Source organism: Pteropus medius, unplaced genomic scaffold, assembly GCF_902729225.1.
Source record: "Pteropus medius unplaced genomic scaffold, Ma_sr-lr_union100, whole genome shotgun sequence".
NCBI lineage: Eukaryota > Metazoa > Chordata > Mammalia > Chiroptera > Pteropodidae > Pteropus > Pteropus medius.
This window is the reverse complement of record NW_024348077.1, coordinates 1-20,067: the sequence shown is the minus strand read 5'-3', so window position 1 is coordinate 20,067 and position 20,067 is coordinate 1. Positions and strand designations below refer to the sequence as shown.

General features: G+C 35.6%; 1 pseudogene; it reads left to right on the top strand.

Annotated features, from left to right (window-relative positions):
* The first annotated feature begins 15,353 nt into the window (after window positions 1-15,353).
* Window positions 15,354-16,272, top strand: LOC120615915 (GTP-binding nuclear protein Ran-like; annotated as a pseudogene).
* The last annotated feature ends 3,795 nt before the right edge of the window (window positions 16,273-20,067 follow it).

Here is a 20,067-nt window from a genome sequence, read left to right as displayed (position 1 = left end):
TACATTCCATGGTTTTGATGTATAATATTTTTGTTAATATTCAGATTAAACTATTTTCTAATTTTCATTAGAATTTCTCCTTTGACTCATGGTTTGCTTTAAAATGTATTTATTAATTTATGTGCAAGAATTTAGTAGATTTTTTAAACATTTATTTCCAACTTAGCTCTCTCATAGTCAGAGAACATACTTTTCATTATTTCAACACATTGACATTTGTTGAGACTTTGATTGCAGTCCATCATCTGATTGCTTTTTGAAAATGGATGTTTTTGTAATTTTAAAAGAGAATACATTTAGCATTTGTTATACGTACTTTTCTACATTTGCCCAGTAGGTTATTTTGTTCAAATATTTTCTATAACTAATGAGATAGATGGATTTCGACCCTCTTCTACTATGGATTTGTCTATTTCTTTTTCCGGTTCTATTAATTTTCATATTATATATATTTTAGGCCACATTGCTTGGTCCACACATATTTAAAACTAGTATGACTTTTTAGGTAAAATTAACTTTTATCACGTAATTGACATTTTATCTTCCAATAATAATGTTTTGCTTTAGATTGCATTTTATCTAACATTTATACAACATTCTCAGCCTTTTTTTTTTAGCTAATGTTTGATGGATATTAAAGCTGTCCATATACATATGTTTTATAAGTTTCCCTTATGAACATGTTAGATTTTGTTTTTATCTACTCAGATAATTGTTATTTTCTTATTGGAGTGTTTTTTTTAACTTGCAATCAATTTCATTAATAGTTTATTGAGATTTACCCCTACTATCTTAGTTTGAGTTTACCATTTGTGCCATCTATTCATTATTTCGTCTCCTTTCCTTTCTTGACTTGTTAGAATTGTTGCATATGTTTATCCTTACTTTTTTTCCCTTTGCACTCATTCATAGCTTCTATTCTACTTGTAGTTTATTAGAAATTAAATTATGCACAATTAAGTGCATAAATCTGAATTTGATCAAAACTTTACCCTGCTAAACAATACATGGATCTTCAATATTTAAATTCATTTGTCCCTCTTCTGAATTAAATATAAATGTCTCCATTCTTAAGGCCATCTAATTTTGTCTCATTCTTTAGACATTATCATCACTGTTTTATTCAGTCAATGTTAATTTATATTTACTTACATGTTTACCACATTCTTTGTTCTTTTTCATCACTTATCTTACACCTATCATTTGAGATCAGTTTATTTCTGCCAATGTACATTTTTTAGATGCATCACCTCCATTGCTCACAAATTTCTTCTCTTAGTTTTCATTTGTCTGTAAATGAATAACAGTTTACCCTCATCCCTGAAAGGTATTTTTATGTGTGTACATATCTAGGTTGACAGGAGAATTGATGAAGATGACAAATTCTGCATTTTTAAATTTTTGCACTACCCTCTGCAACTGTTCCCAGGACGTGGCATTGCTTTTGCTTTACTATTTGTTTTAGTTTTCTATCGCTGAGTAACAAATTACAACAAACTTGGCACCTGATAAGAATACCTAGTATTATCTCACAGATAAGCACATCAGGAAACTAGGCTGGGTTCTTGGCTCAGGGTCTCACAAGGCTGAAATCATAGTGTTAAAAAAGGTTAGTTTCTAATTTTAGGCCCTGGGCCTTCTTTCCAACTCTCATGGTTGTTAACGGAATTCCTTTCCTTGCAGCTATAGAACTCATGAGTGCTTCATCTTCATGGTCCATAGGAGAAGATCTCTCTCACACTCAACCTTCTTGTAAAGAGTAGATTTGATGAGATCAGGTCCACCTAGTATAATCTGTTTTTATATTAACTCAAAATTAGCTGAATAGTAAGCTAATAATAGGAGCGATATTCTATAGTTTTCACTGGTCCCACCCACATTCAAGGGGAAGGGATTGTACAGGGTGAGTACACCAAGAGGCAGGAATCTTAAGGATCTTTAGAATTAGAATTCTGCCTAATGGGCTATCCTAGAAGTGTTTCAGGGCTTCCATTCGGCTCCTCCTACCACAATACACCTCCGCCACTCCCTGGGCCATGGAAGTGATGCATGAGTCATACCAGCTTTGGAGTATGTTTATTCCTATTGTACATTAAGCAACCATGGTACCGACGACAGGTTAGATCCATGGACACACTTGGTCCACTGAGAGACAATCCCAAGCCAAAATATCATTTACCACCCAGTGTGATATAACTCTATGCCAACTGGACAACGGTTATGCTTTGTTTCCAAGTAAATAGCATCAACATAGAGTCAGTGCTTACAATCTCTTAAAAGTATGGGTGTCTCCTCTTGCCTAATGCACAATGACTCTACAATCACCTTCAGAGTCTTCCATTCAAGTAGCAGTTATTCCTAGTCAGCAGTTTTATTCTGCACTTTGTGAACCATCTCCAATACCACCTCAGCATTCTGGGTTGTCCTTCTTCCAAATTTGAAAACCCAACCCTTTCACTTTACCTATCAAGCCCCAGAAGTGGTAGCTGCTCCTTATAATTGCTATCTCTGTGTATCTCAATTTTGCCTTTTACCTTTTAGTCCTCCAATGCCTATCTAAACAAATCCCCATTTTAAAATGTCTCAACTACGCTGATGAACCCAGAGGATATTTTGCTAAGTGAAGTAATCCAGTCATAGAGGACAAATACTATCTGATTCCACTTACATGAGAAATCTAAAAGGGTCAGAATAATAGAAGTAGAGGATAGAATGGTTGTTGCCAGGGGTTGGGAGTAGTGAAGAGATGTCAGCCAATAGGTACAAAATTTCGGTTATGCAAGATAAATAAGTTCTAGAGCTCTGTTGTACAATATTTGCCTATAGTTAACAATATTGTATTGTGCACTAAAAAAATTAAGGGAGTTTATTTCATGTTAAGTGTTATTACCACAGCAACAATGAAGAGGCACAAGAAAATTTTTGGAGGTAATAGATACATACATTACCTTGACTGTATTGATGTTTTCACAGGTGTATGCATATGTTCAAAACCATCAAATTGTATATGCTAAATATGTCTAGATTTTCACATATCAATGGCACCGCAAGAAAGCCAGTTTTAAAAATTAAATTAAATATCTCTATTAAAATAACTGATATAGTTTCTATATGACGGGATCCAAGCACATGTCCAAAGTTCCATCAACAACAGAATGGGGCATTAGGCAGAAATGCAGTTGAACATATTATTGCTGCACATAAAAACTCATATGCATGCATTCCAAAATTAATTCTATTGTTTATGGATGCATATATCGAGTGTGAAAACACAACAAAAAATGAAGAAGTTGGTACTATGAGCAGCAGAGTAGCCCCCAACAGAGAGGGAGGATTCGGGACTAAGCAAAACACCCTCTGAGGTGGCAGCCATGGTTCCCACCTGAGTGGAGATCACTCAGGTGTTTGATGCACTTTTCTGTATATGTCATAGTTCACAATGTAAAATCTTTTATTTGTTATGTTAGTTCTGATACAAGTGACTTTACAATTTGTGAAAATGTGCAGCCTTACTTCCCACCAACACCTGCTTATGCCTCATGTGCTTATGTCAAACCCTCAGTCTTGTGACATAAAACGATAATAAAACAATTGCAGAGAAAGAGGAAGGTGTTATTCTGAGAACATCATTGACTTCTGAAGCAGCTATAGAACATACTTAAGCTTAGTACTTACTTCAGCCCGAGCCACAGCATTGGTGGTTGCATAACAAAGTGCCAAGGAAGACGAGCTTTGGTCTTGTCACACTACACCTAGACAATGGCAGTTTTAAAGCGAGAAATTTGAAATTAATGCTCATGGCTTTTTCAGTTTTAATCTATTTAAAATTGTTCTCAAACAGTATTTTTTAGAAAGAATCTTATTTATCGTATATAAATATTTAAAATAAAATGTTTATGCTTATATATTTATTTATATTTTTTCTATAAAATACATTGACATATTTCAGCATTCTGCATCTCGAATGAAATAATTTTCACCAAGTTCATGGAAAACTAATAATGAAAGTACATAAATATATTACATGCTTTATAAATTATCATGTATCAAATCATTGCTCCTGTTTCCCCAATATAATTGCATTTAAATAAAACTTTAAACATTTTCAGAAGACCCAAGAGGATTTCAGTATGGTCATGCCAATCATGACTTCTTTTTTAATGCTAGTTTCTCCTCATTCCAGTTACTTCTTCCAGGAACCTAGCATGCACTCCTTAACCTAAGTTATCTATAACATGAACATAGTCAGGTACTTTTATCATAGTATCAAGGTGTTATTTATTTAGGTAAAATAAAGTATCCAACTGAAAGGTTTTCTCCTCAAAGGAATTTTAAAGAAATCTAGCAATTATACTAATTTTAAATATTTAAAATAATTCCTGTAGTAATGAATTATTATAATTCTATTTAAATATCAGAGAAGAAAAAGCACAAACTTAGACTTTCTCTAACAAGCAAAACTTTAGCAACTTACATTGTCAAGAGTATAAGTTTTTCAGCTTAAATCACAAACATAATTTCTAAATAGTCAAATAAGAAAGTGTACTCAGAAATGTCACATAACACTGCTGCAAGATTTTATCGCTCTGCAGCATTTAAAGAGAAAATAATGGTAAAAATAAAACTCTAGGTGAAAATCTTAACTTCATAAAGCAAGATAATATATGGTCTTTCTCTTTTAAGTTGCTTCTAAAAACTGTCAAGCCTGCCAGTACTCCTATCAATCATTGTTTTGGGATCCAATGTACGCCACCCACTGGTATTCTATAGTGAGCAATATTCTGGCCTCCACTTCTGTGCTGGCGCAACCACCCCAGACCACTACCACCCGAATACTGTACAATCACTTATCTTACGTTCAGTGCCTCCTTATGCCTCTTTACACCTCTCTTGAATTAGAATCTACCTTGATTTTCATTTTTTTAAGGGTACTCAAATTTTATTTAACTATGTCCATGAAAATCGATCCTCAAATATCTATTGGTGGGACACTGCTTTCCGGAGTTGACCCATCCTGAGCTCCTTATTAGCCTTTCCTCTAGCCTCCCAAATATTCATTAGCTGGTACAGGCCCACTGCTCACCGATTCAGTCCAATGTGAGCTGCAAAACTGTGGATTGAAAGCAAAGGGAACTCATACATATGCAAGAAGATATACTATTAAAAAAATAGAATATTCCTTCATTTAAAATGTTATATTAAGTTTATTTCTACATCATAATACACAATGTAAATGATCAGCTGTAAAATTAAAAATATGTGGAAACCAACATCAGTAGATCCTTCAGAAGGTAAAAGTCTATGGAAAACCGACCATAATTTTTAATTTGCCTCATTCTGTTTTCATTTTAAAATGTTTTCTACATATACAAGGTGTTCCTTACAAGAGGATTTGGAGTGCTTCTGAATTGCAATTTTGCAAATAAGAAGAAAACAAAATCTTCACTCACAAATGTGTCAGTGTTCAATATTATTCAGTATTATGGACACCATTTTGTGGAGATACTGGAACCAATTAAAGCCTGTGGGAAGTATATATGTTAAAAGTAACAAATCATTCTCTGATTTTCATAACTTTTCATTTCATAAAAGAATTCTTTTCTTTTGAGAGGGTAGAATAAAACTTTATGTCATAGGAAGAGACTGAACATGTACATTCACTGTAACTACTTTGACATTCGGGCTTACCAGTCTAGAGTGACTGGAGATTCACTCTGTCCTGAGCCGACTCCAACTTAAGCATAGGCTGACATGTCCAGTTTATCAAATCGCTCCATCACCCCCGGTGTTTCCTCATTTCCATCTTATATTTTCATTTCAAATCACATCTAGAAAAACTTAGGGGGTGCTTCATACTATTACTGTTCTTGAATAGTAAATAGAGAAATTACTCATTAAAATATAGTATTTTCATTAAATTTAGGGACAGTATTAAAGATTCATATAAACAGTCTCATTTTTATACTTATCATCATGATAACTACTCCCCAAAATAAGGGCTAATTTCTTATGAAAAGGTATTTTGTACGTAGAGACCTAGATAAATTGACATCATTTGTCAACTTCATCATTGTTTTCAGCTTTACTTTTTTTCCAATCTATGAGCCTTCTACGGCCATAACTGACACTCGCTGTTACTCCTGTAACCAGGTTGAAATTTCTTAAAGAATCCACTTCTTTGACTCTTTCCAAGAGAAACCCCTGGGAATCATTTTCATTCCTAATACTAAAATATAGAAAGTAAAAAAGAGATATAAAATGCAAATGTGTTTAAAAAATTAATCAACCTACAGATATAAGATATAAATATATTATAGTAAATTTTAATATAAGACTATTTAAGGAGCCATAAAAAATAATTTGCTACCAAGAAAAAAGTGTAAAAACCTGGAGATGATACCAAAATGTATAACCCTGAATTTTCACAAAGCTCTTAGACAATGTGAAGTGTCTGGCTAAATTTAAGACACGTCAAATGGGTGGGAGTAGACTGCGTCCTAGTTCAGATCATGCAGTTGGGAAAATCATTAATTCTCTCAAGGCAAAGACAGATTTATTGACTTGATTAGGAAAGGTCACTTTTTTCTAATCCAAACATTTTATTCTTCATTAGCAATTAATTTAAATATTAATGTGGGCATTGAAATTCTACACTATGCCCATCTGTGACTTAGCTTACTGGTAAGCAACATGTATCATGTTCACCACTTATTAATGTAACCTCCACTCTGAGAAGGATGGCCCAGTTACTGGAATGGTTAGTCTTATCACTCTCCAAAAAGTTCTGAGGCTAGCAAATAAGAATCCAGTGTACAAGCAAACTAAAGATACTTTCATGCACACAAAGAAATGGAAGGATTACTACACAGAGACTTTTCTGAAAGAATTCCACTGAGATGTTCTCTAGTGCAAAGCAAAAACTGAATTTAAGAAAGAGGGAAACAAAGGACAAAAGAATAGTGGCAACATAATAGGAACTCCTGATTGAGTCTAAACTACTGTGGATAAATAATAATCTGGATCTAAAATCCCAGATGATACTGGCATTAGGACTGCAGTGGAACTATCAGACTTCTTGACCAAACACAAGGAGAATTAAACAAGAATCCTACTCTCAATGTCTCCAGCAGCCATGTGATCTGTGTGAAGATAGCATCCCTTGTAGAATAGTGACTCTTCTGTATTAAAATCAACACTGACCAGGAGATGAGCCAATTTCTTGAGCACCCAAAAAGTATATTCCCTACAGCAGCTAATCACATAATTTTGAATATTTTTATTGCTAATGAAAAATATCATAAGAGACAATATCACAGAATCTCATATAACTGAACTCGATATACTTGGAAAATGTATTTCATTGAATCTGATCAACAGAGATTCTGTTGGGCACAATTATGATGCTTTTATACTACATGTAATTATAGTAGAACTTGTTGAAATAAGCCTCCATCTCAAATATACTTACACGTGATACATGATATAAAAGATTTTTAGGAGAAAAATATATTTTTAGGTATGGGCTTTCTTGTATATTAATAATCAAAGAAGCAAACTTGGCACAACACTTGCACAATTTTTTATGGAAATAACTGCCCATGAACAAATCACAATTAAAATAGGTTAGACAAGACAAACTCAAACCACAATGTGTTCAGAGAAGAAACATAACCATGAAAGTAATACAAGCATTGAGTCACATAGCCCTGGGAAACATTTTGGTTCAAGCACCTAAAAATTGTGTAGCTCACACGTGTTACAAAACATCTCTGAAATGAAGGCAGAAAATAAGGTATTAATACGTCCTTAACTAGCAGAATAGTTAGAAATATCCAAAAAATTTGTTTATATTTATATTATATGTGTATACACATATCAGGATATATGTATATGATTTGAAAATATATTACTTTGAATCTAATTGACATATATATATATATATATCTTCTATATTCTGATACTTGCATTTTGTTGGGCATATGACTTTTGTTATATATCATTTAAGAGATATCGAAAGAGTTACCTTACAGAAATTGTCATAATTTTAAGTCTCAATCAGAAACTTAAGTAGCATAAATCAGGGAAGTGAACTGAAGAATGTTTAGGAACAATAAACAGAGTTAATTTTTTAAGTCATAAATCTTATAATGCATTTTAAAACACAGTGCTGCCAGTATTTTAAAGCAGCATTTCCTGTTACAATTTGTAAGAGAAGAAAACAGAAATTTTCCTTTTTAAAAAAGCAGAAGCCCTGAAACCCAGCTATGAGTGCAGGCACTATTTATTATATTAAAAAGGATACTCGGATTATCACTTGTCAATTAATAGGAAAAGAACTGATGATATGGCCTTACATACCTGCCTGAGACCTTCTGCAGGGGCTTATAATCGTTCATCCTACAGAATAAACGAATTTTCTCTTTGATCATAGTGACAGGGATAGTCCCAGGGGTTCCCCTCCTGGTGTTCTTGGTGGATCAGAGAGGCCTGAAAGTCTAGTTCCTAGTCCTCCAACAGTCCAGAGGAGCTGTTGGTATTAGCCCAACTGCTGCTCCCTGTGGCTGGAAGAGTCCTGCTCCAGGATTCCGAGGATGGCTCCAGCCCAAGTGGCAGTTACACATAAAGACTCAACTGTATATGATGATTCATGGGAATCCATGTTTAATGGCCTAGCCTCTGAGAGGGAAGGAAATCCCTCCAGTGACAAAAGGGTAGGAGAAACCTAGGAGGGCATTCTGGTAATGACCTTGTAATACTAGATCATTCAAAACAGCCTTTTAGTTATGAACTTTTACATATTTTGGGGAGAGGGGCAAGCAGTAATTATTATTTGTATAATTTTCTTCTGCTTTGTTGAGACATATCCTTGTCCTAACCTTTAATTTTAATGTAGTTTCAAACTTGTGGAAAAGTATAAGAATAGACAAAGATATAAATTCTTTATCAAATGTACCGTTTTGTCCCATTTATCTCTCTTTTTCCTGTCGCTCTCATTCTGGCTGTTCATATACATAACATGTACATGTTTTGTTTTGTCTTGTTTTTTTTCTGAACCATTTTAAAATAAGTTGCAGTCCCTAGGCCTTCTTACCCCTTAAATATATAAAATAAAAGTACCTCTTACATAACCATAGCACAGGATAAAAACCTAGAAATTCAACATTGACACAACACTATTAACTCAAATAAAGTCCATATTATAATTTTGTTAATCGTACCAAAAATGTCCTTCTTAGATTTTTTTCCCTAGATTCAAGATATAATCCATGATCATTTGGTGCCTGTAGTTCATCATTTGGGTAACCAGGTTTTCCACTGCATATTTTCTTTATTCCATTTGTAACTAACAAGCTATTTTGTGTGGAAATATTTCAAGACTAAATAGATATTCTTTCCCTCATTAAACTTTTTTCCACTGATCATTCTTACCCAAAAGTTCTAATATGCTTGCAAGACATGGCTCTAACACCACTATTCCTTCTACATTTATTAATTGGAATGCACTGTAAGAAATGTTTTTTCCTTTACTATCATTGATATTTATTCATTAATTTATTTATATGAGTATTCATTCATGGACTCCTATTTCATCTTATTCCTTATTTGGATGCTCAATTGTATGCTATATTAGTTTGCTCCATCTACTATAACAAAACACCATAAACTAGGTGGCTTAAAGAATAGAAATTTAAAGCAGGAGAAACATGGCAGAGCGAGAGACATCCCAAGATCTCTCTCCTTGAAACAACAATAAGCTGAACATTTAAAACTCAACGAAAAACACCCAAACTGCACCCCAGCACATATGAGCATCAGATCTGGGCATAAGAACTATCATAGGTCACAATATCAGGTGTCCAGCGCTGGACTGGGAGAAATAGAGAAGCTGCCTTTTTCACATGGAGCTCCCTGTAAGAGGAGGGATAAGGGAGAAGGTGCTGCGAGTTCCCTGGACAGCCCTGCCTGGAAGAACAGTGAGCTCCACGAGCCGATGGCAGGGCCCAATCTTCAGTGCAAAGAGGAAAGAAGAGGGAATGGCAGAGAAACAATAGTTGATTTTTACCAACCGTGGTTGCAAAACAAAGCTGAGTAGCAGCCCTCATCTCCCAATCCAAAGGACCTCTCCCCTCATATCCTCTGAGACTGAACACCGCAGAATCCCATGGGAAACTCAACAAACACTACCGAAACTGTCAACACTGACAAGAACTGAGACTGAGAATGGCAAGTTTGATTAAACATCTATAAGAAAAAAAATTGTATCATTAAGGCTTTATACAAAGAAAGAATACAAGAAGCTCAAAGCCACCTACTGGAAACCAAAATAAAAGTGCCTTCTTTGCAACAGGCTTAAAAGAAATGTTTATATATAAAAAAACTTCTTCCTGAAAAAATTCAGAATACACTTCCATTAGTGCCGAGGTGGAGAAATAGTCCATTGGACACAATGAACAATCAAGGAGACAAAGCATCTCAGAAAGAAAGAGAAAACTCTCCAGAAAATAAGCTTACAGACAGAGAAATATATGACTTAAGTGACAGAGAATTCAGGATGGTACATCTGAAAAAATCAATAAAATCCAAAATAATTCATATCAACAATTCCAGGAACTGAAAAAAACTACATCAGCACCATGAATTTTTTAGTGAGGGGATTGTAACTCTTAACAAGAACCAAATAGAACTTTTGGAGATCAAGAGCACACTGAAAGAGATGAAGAATGAAATAGCATGCGTGGGAAATAGAGTCAGTCAAAGGGAGGAAAGGATCAGTGATATTGAACACAGAAATCTAGAAATAGATCAGAAGGAGGCAGAGAGAAACCATAGAATGAAAAATAATGAAAGAGAAATACAAGAACTAGTTGTTACCATCGGAAGAGGAACATAAGAATAATGGGTATTCTCAAAACGAGGTAAAAGGAGCAGGGTTTAAACACACTCATCCTGAGTGCCTTAGTGAAAACATTAACAGGAGAAAGGAATCTGATTAGTGGTATAAGTTAGACTCCTTAACAATCATGGAAAAGGAAACACTCAGGGATGAGAAAAGATGGTTGAAGACAGGAGATAGAGAAACATATCAGAATTGGTTAGCAGAATTAATGAATGAAAGAACACATGAAATTGCGAGTTATAAAATAAGTCATGGGGATGTAATGTACAAGCATAGGGAATGTAGTCAATAATATTGTGATAACTATGTATGGCGATGGATGATTACTGGACTTATGATGTTGATCTCTTTGTAAGGCTTATAAAATCTAATCACTACGTTGTACACCTAAAACTAACAAAATGCTGTATGTCAACTATAAAGAAATAAATTTTAAAATAAAACAAAACAAAAAAGGAACATATGCAGTTTGGAGTGAGGTCCTAAGTGGAACTGAGTAGGTCAGCTGTTGCTGAGATTGAGACTATGATGCTAAGTAACGTTTCTAATGTTGTCACAAAAACAAAAGTTCTGCCCTTCTGCAGTGTCCTCTTCCTTATGATTCTGATTTTCCAAGACATTCTTTTGACCCGCACATATTCTTATCACAATCTGTTCTTACCAAGTAACCTGAATACTTTTTCCTTCTAAGCAATGTTTTTTTTTTCAACAATTACTTGGGAGACAATGGAATCAACCACTTCACTTCAAATGTATATAAAATAATCAGTAAATTTTAGACAGCAAATTAGACATGACATTTTTTCAAAGAATTATGATCGAATTCTATAACTTTTAATTTTATTGGTAAAAATATCTATGGTGCCATATTTTTTTTCTTTTTAAAAAAAAGTAGACTGTAGGTTTAAACTTTCCCGCAAATGAAAAAAAATTCTTGTAAAGAAGACATTTGTTTCCTCATGCATTCAGTCCATGGTGGTTTATTTTGAGCAGGAATCAAAAGCTGCTTTTATCTCTTTTATAAAGTCTGGTGAATTCGTTCCAGCTGCCTAAAACCTCATCTTGACTTAGAAGAATGCGATGATTGATTAGTCATGTCTGCCAGCAGGACAGGTGAAATAAATATTGGCACATATGCAAGAACATTGGGCCTTGAGTTTTTACTACCAGTATCTGAAAACGTGGAAAAATTCTGTTTTTATTATGACCATCAAGACTCGTTGATTTAGAAAGATATCCCAGTATTTAGCGAAAAAAGGGAAAGGAGTGACATAAATTCGTATTTTACCTTTGTTATACTATCTCTAGATAATGAAAAATCTATCTAAACTCTTCAAGTAGCAGTTCAATTTCGACAAGTAGGAAATGAAAATAGCGATGTATAGTTAAAAGAGATGTCTTAAGGATTAAATGATAATGTTTAACATTTAGCTAGGTGTGAAATTGCAATAGCCACTAACACATATTGAATGATCATTATGTACCAGAAATTGCTCTAGAAATTTTCCTATATCTAGCCACGTGTTATATAGGCTCAAAAGGTATTAACTGTCTTAAATATTTTTTCTAAAACATGAGAGACAAATCAGATTTAGAGAAGCATCTTAAAAAATAAAAATACAGAAGACCTTTTATATCATTATATGGAGTGTAATTTTTACCTTCAAAACTGAGAACTCTTAAACAAGATAATAACTGTAATCATCTATTTTTTAAAAAAATACTTTAGAGGAAATTCTTGTAAAAATGATTCAGTAGATTAACACATAGATGAATCCCTTCTGCCCTAAATATGCTACCGTAATGGGTAAAATACAGAAAAGTAAAACAAAGAGAAATAGCTGAGTTCTTAAACAAAATTCACAATACCATGGATAAGAATGGGGAAAGAAAGCAATGAGTGAGATTGATGTCATGGGGCTAATGTCCGCCAGGCTGTGGCCATCAAGTCAGTTCATGCACGAAAGAAGGGGAATGTGTTTTACAAGACTGAAGGAATTCTCACTCATAAAACAAGAAAGGACCAACTGCAGATTCTCAGTGAGCCAACAGCTTGCCTTGAGCAACAGGTGTGAGCACTAGGATTTAGAAAACCAAACTCCTGACCAGGAGCTGAACTGAACCCAGTGCTGGTCTGCAGAGTCCACAACATCACCAGGAGAGAGGAGCTCTGTCTCAGGGTACAACTGGTTCTGCAACTGAGGAGGGTAGGAACCTGGGGGAAACGACAAAAAAAGAAAAGAAAAAAGCATACACATGCATATGTGTACATACACCCACGCACACACACAAACGCACAAGACACAAACCACACAAGACACCACACACAAGGCTCCCAGATTGAAGATGTCTATCTTCAAATGAGACTTCAATTTAACATTACTGAGATCATAAAGGTATATAATGCTAAAAAAAAAACCAGCCAAATTAATACTGGAAAATTATCTGAGGGCATATGAGATTTCAACATTAGAATATATATGAGCCTCAAGAAGATAAAGTAATAATAATATCCATTAAAATAAAAAAGATAGAAAACAAACAGGCAGACGTGAAATAAGAACAGACTATCATAAAAATGTACCAGTTAGTAAGATTACATATTTTAAGATGCATAGTATTTGCAATAAAAACAATACTCAAAACAAATTAAATACAAAAGATAACCTGGGAGACATAGTGACAAATAAATGATGAATTAAACTGAACTGAGAGATAGAACAACATGAAAATAGAAAGATGAGTTAAAATATAGAAAATAGCTGAGAAATTTCAAAATATAAGTAAGTGGAAAGTTATAAAATGAGAAATTGAAAAAAGGTACAGAGAAGTGAAATTCGAACAGATGATTGCTAATAATTGTTTAGAATTGAAGAAAATGTGTCTTTAAATCGACAGTAAACAAGCATATTTGATAAACTTTAACTTTCAGTTTAATGAAAACTCTTGGTAAATTAGAAATAAAAGGACATTTTCTTAACCTAATAGAGGAACTTTAAAAAGGAAAAAGGAAAAAAATAAATCTATAGCAAATATTGGACTTAATGATTATTATGGTCGCATTGAAACCTACTATATTTCTTGTTGTTTTCTATTTGTTTCATTTATTCTTTGTTCCTCCTTTCCTGTCCGAATATAAATTATTTTTCCTTTTGTTCTTCTTGACTCCCAATCTATTTAGGGTGGCATTTGCTTTTTATTTCCTTACTAATAAATAGAACATCTAAACGGGTTCTAGCTAGGAAGATCTACAGAGAATTTGACACTCAGGCGAAGGTCTACGTGCAGGGTTTCAGGAACCCGATGTCATTAAGCCTTGGTGAAGGTTGTGAATGCTGTTCCCCATATACCCTAGCAGTTACTCTCAAGTCCTGGAAGAGGAACGGGAGCCCTCAGAGTGAGGCTGTAAGGTCTCAGGACTCCCCCCTTCTGTCTCCCATCATGTAACCTCGGTAACCAAGGAAGCAAACAAGCTCTGCATCTCAACGATTTTTAGACAGTTGCAGATTACTACTCTCAACTCCCCTTCTCACCCGGACACATTTAGAATGAAGCCACATACACTGCAGATAATCTACAAATACTTGTGAACAGTGCACAGGGAATAGAGTTGGTGACATCTTTGACCAGCATATATCTTGAAGTACGGACTACTGAGAGGAAAAGACAAAAGTAGGTCCTGGCCCAGAGAGGAAAGACATCTGCAAGTTTGACACAGTCTAAAAATCTTGTTTTCCCATTATACAGTGAAGTTTCTGGGCTAGATGCTCATGCTGGTTACTTTCATGGCTAAAATTACACATACCCTGGATACTGTGAAGTGTATTTTTATTCATGTTATTGTGAAGATCATGTTAGTGTCCCCACTCTCCAACTTTTCTAAAAATAAAGAAAACAATCTTTAAAACACATCTGCCTTTTTAATACAAAGAATTCCAGTCATATACTTCCACAATAGTTGTGTAAAAGAAGCAAAAGTTTCTCATTTCCATAGGGAATTCCAACATAATTCATAGTCACAAGTTTAATTCAAGAACTTTAGTGATAAGTGGATGGAGAGGTATTCTATACTCCTAACTGGAATCCTCACAAGGATGCTAGATAGAATGAGGGAGCAGGAAGGGTGCCCACTCTTGTCGCAGTTACTCAAAATAGTACTGGAAGTCCTAGCCAGACCAATCAGGCAAGAGAAAGAGACAAAAAACATCCAAATTGGGAATGAAGAAATCAAATTGTCAGTTTTTTTCAGCTGGCATGATTTTCTACATAGCAAACCCTAAAGACTACACCAAAAGACATTTAGAAGCAACAAAATGCAGAGAAGTTTCAGGATACAAAATCAATGTACCAAAATCTGTCATGTTCCTATATACTAAAAACAAAATATCAGAAAAAGAAATGAAGCAAACCATTCCATTTGCAATTGCAACAAATGAATAAAATACCTAAGAATAAACTTAGCACAGGAACTGAAGGACCTATGTACTTAACTACAAAACGTTGTTGAAAGAGATTGAAGAAGACACAAAGAAATGAAAAGATATTTCATATTCATGAACTGGAAAAATTAACATAGTTAAAATGACCATTTACCCAAAGAAATATAGAGATTTAATGCAATCCCCTTTTAAAATCTCAAAGGCATTTTTCAAAAAAAAACAGAACAAATATTCTTCACATTTGGAGCTCTCAATCAGATGGACCCAGAGTTGCTTCTGGAAGTAACGACACGATGGCTGCCCAAGGAGAAACCCGAGTTCAGGTCAAACTTTTATTGTTTACTGATAGTGGGACTAGAAAACCTATATTTGTGAAATGTCTTCTGACTGGTGAATTTAAGAAGTATGTAGCTACCTTGGGTGTTGCGGTCCCCCCTGGTGTTCCACACCAACAGAGGACCTATTACTTTCAATGCATGGGACATGGCTGGACAGGAGATTTGGTGGACTGAGAGATAGCTATTACATCGAAGTCCAGTGTGACATTAAAATAGTTGATGTAACATCAAGAGTTACTTACAAGAACGCGCCTAACTGGCATAGAGATTTGGTATGAGTATGAGAAAACAGCCTCATCATGTTATGTGGCAACAAAGTGGATAGTGAGGACAAGAAAGTTAATGCAGAATCACTTGTCTTCAAATGAAAGAAGAATCTTCGGTACTATGACATTTCTGCCAAAAGTAACTACAACTTTGAAAAGCCCTTCCTCTGGCACGCTAGAAAACTAATCGGAGAACCTAACTTGGAGTTTGTTGCCATGCCTGCTCTTTCTCCACCAGAGGCTGTCATGAACTCAGCTGTGGCAGCACACTTGAGCACGATCTGGAGGTTGCTCAGAAAACTGCTCTGCCAGATGAGGATGTCAGCATCTAAGACGTGGAAGCAGGAGCTAGTGTCAGCAGTCTAGTTTTATAGGCAACTGTCCTGTGATGTCAGTGGTGCAGAGTGTTTGCAACTTTATTCTATAGCTAAGCAGAACATGTGCTTAATCGTGGGGATGCTGAAAGAGATGACTGAGATTCAGAGTGAATGTGGCAGTTAAAAAATACCTTCATTATTTGGATCTGCGTATTTAACTGTTTTGGAAAGCAGTTGTTTCTTTATTGAGATTCAAATATAAGATTGCCACATTCATATCACAATGCTTTGTGGTGAAATATTGTTCGTTACTGTCATTCGCATTCCTTTCCATTTAGAATCAGAATAAAGTTGTATTTCAATTAAAAAAGAATACTCATCACATTGGTATGGAACTACAAAAGACCCTGAATATTCAAAGCAATCTTGAGGAAAAAATAGCAAAGCTAGAGGCATCACACTCTCTCACTTCAAAATCTACTCCAAAGCTACAATAATCAAAAAAGTTTGGTATTGGGAGAAAAACAGACGCACAGACTAAGGGAACAGAATTGAGAGCCCAGAAATAACCACACACGTAGCTGGGTAAATGATTTTCAAAAGTGTCAGGTACATACAATGGAAAAAAGAAAGCCTCTTCAATAAATGGTATTGAAAAATTAGAAAGCCACATGTAAAAGAAGGGAGCTAGAATGCTAACTGATACCATAAATAAAAAATAGCTAAAAGGACTAAATACTGAAATAAAGACCTGATAAAATAAAATACACAGAAGAAAACATAGGTATATAACTTATGGACCTTGGCCTCAGAGAGGATTTTATGAACTTGACCCCAAACACAAGAGGAATAAAGGCAAAAATAAACGACTGGGATTACATCAAACTGAAAGCTTCTGCACAGTTAAAAAAACCATCACAAAACAAAAAGTCAATCAACCAAGTGCAAGAAGATATTTGCAAACAGTACCTCTGATAAGGATCTAACATCCAAAATATATAAAGAATGCTCACGACTCTACGACAAAAACAAATCCTATTAAAACATGGGCAGACACCTGAGCAGACACTTTTCCCAAGAAAATGTACAAATGGCCAACAGATAAATGAAAAGATGATCAAATTCACTAGCTACTAGGGAAGTGCAAATCAAAACCACAATGACATACCACTTCGCAGCTATTAGAATGGCTATTATCAATTAGACAAGAAACAACAAGTGTTGGAGAGGATGTGAAGAAAAAGTAACCTTCATACACTGCTGGAGGAATGTAAACTGGTAAAGCCACTATAGAAAACAGTATGGAGGTGCCTCAAACAATTAAGAATAGAGCTACCGTGTGATAGAGCTACCAAAACTTCTTCTGGGTATCTACCCCTAGAATATGAAAACATTTACTAGTAAAGATATATGCACCTTCATGTTCATTGCTGCATTATTCATGATAGTCAGACATGAAGACAGCCTGTGGCCTTCAATAGTTGATTGGATAAAGAAGGTGTGGTACATATATACAAAGGAATACCACTCAGCCATGAGAGGATGAAATATCGCCATCTGCAACAACATGGATAGATCTTGAGAGTATCATGCTAAGGAAAATAATTCAAATTAACAAAACTTATAGGCACAGACAACAGTATTGTGGTTACCAAAAAGGAAAAGGAATGGGTGTGAAGAGGCTAAAGGAGGTCAAATACTTGGTGACAGAAAAAGACTTGACTTTGGGTGGTGAGCACACAATTCGATATACAAATGATGGATTATTGCATTATACACTTAAAATTTATATAATTATTAACCAATATCACCACAATAAAAATTAATAGCAATAACAACTCTTGGGAGGGAAAAATAAGAATCCAGAGAAACTATATTATATAAACTGTCTGTGTTCAATAAAAATTTACGAAAGATGAAAAGAAGTTAAAATGGTGACTCATACTTGGGTGAAAACAGACAATAGCAATTATCTTAAGTACCCTTAGCATTGTATTGAGAAAAATGAAGATTTCAAAGCAGCTATTTTAAGGGGAATTAATGAACTAAAGGTGGCCTTCTTCACCTTATCTTAGATTTGGAAGTGCTAGATTGATTTGTTTAAGGATTGTGTGTATGTGTGGAGAGTGTGTGTGTCTGTATAAAGAACATAGTAAAAGCTTTTGGGCAGTTTAACCTTTATTGATTTCAGAAGCAAAAATGCTGGAAACATAAAAAATGTACTTGCCGTTTTGACAATTTCAATTTGTTTTATACTAATTTAGTTTTGTAAATTTGGGGTAATTATTCATTTGATTTTTGAGTGACCCTGGCTGAAGATAGTGAAGATTAATTAAAATAAAACAGTTTTAATGATTTTAGAATTCACAAAGCTAAATAAGGCGTATATCTGGGCTGAGGCAAGGCAAAACTATATGTGAGAAAGATGGTACTGCAGATCTGTGGGGCTGGGTGTTTGGGGTGGGGTGCAGGCTGCAACAGCCTCCTCCTGTTATTGACCCCTCAAGAGCCTTTTGTGACCAGATGCAGCTCTGTGATGTGGGCCAGCGGTTTTAGTCCACAAGCCGCTCCCAAGTGCCCAGTTGCCTGAGGGCAGCAGTGCGATTCAGATGATGGAACAATTTCTCTCTTCTCTGAATAGCGTTATTGCTACCTGGCTGAGCTCCAGTTTAACTCCGTGGGTGACTGATACCATCTTCGGCCTCCTGTGTGGACTGGGGCTCTTCCTCCTGCTACTTCCTTTCTTCGAGAGTAAGCCATCTTCACCACCATGTAGGAAACATAGAAATATCAAGGAGGTAAGGAATCCTTGGCCCAGAACCAAGAGAAATGATCTTTATTCTTATTCTTATTTCTCCCTTTCTGAATCACCTGGAAAGACTCCTGAGATGAGAATACTTGGAAATTATAAAATATCATCATCCTAGGAACAAAGCAGGGTAGGCAGACTTTAGATTGGGCATGAGGACTTTCTCTCCAAAGATCTCAGACAGGGAGTCCAAGTGTGGTGGAGGGCTCCAAGGCACAGTCCCAAATGCAGTGACCAGTGGCCGAGGACTGGATACTAAGTAAGAGTGAGATCTCTGCAGGTGGGCAGGCCCCTGAGCATGACAGGTTCACCAGCTGCCTTTCTATGGCAGGAATCTATGTTGACGCTCTCCTCTGTTGAGGCTGTGCAGCCCGAGCGCCTCTGAGTAGAGGCTGGACTGGGCCTTGGCCACAGAAAGCGGAGTCCTACCCAATGGAGCTCTGAGGGGCCTGTAGGTCTGAGAATGTCTGTGTTTCTTGAGCAGAGGAAGAGCGATGGAAGAAATCACTGATGGTTTTCACATAGAAAATCCTTCTTTACATTTTCAAATAAAAAAATAAAAGAAATATTTTTATCCACTTTAAAAATAAAAAGGGAAAAATGTGGAGTCCCATTAGTTAAATAGGGAGTCATATTACTCATTAACACTGAGCATCTTCAGCTCGTCTAGAGAGAGGACAGTAAGAAGAAGGTCTCAAACTCTCTTTTTTTATTATTTCTCAGTATCCAGTGAAGCCAAAGTAGAGGACCAGGAGCAGGAAGAAAAGTAGAACTTTGAAAGGTGAGCTTCTGCCCCTCAGCCCTGCTCCCAAATGTTCATCTCCACTTCTCCTGTCCCTGAGGGCCAAGCTCCAGTTCTCTGAGGACACTAGCAACACCTGGCTCTCAGGAAACAGAGCCCTCATGGAGGCTCCTGGAAAGAAGATCAGAACCCAGATACTTCCCAGATTCCATGCTCAGAACAAAGCTTCGAAGCCTCAAGGGCCTGGAAATGGGTTTCA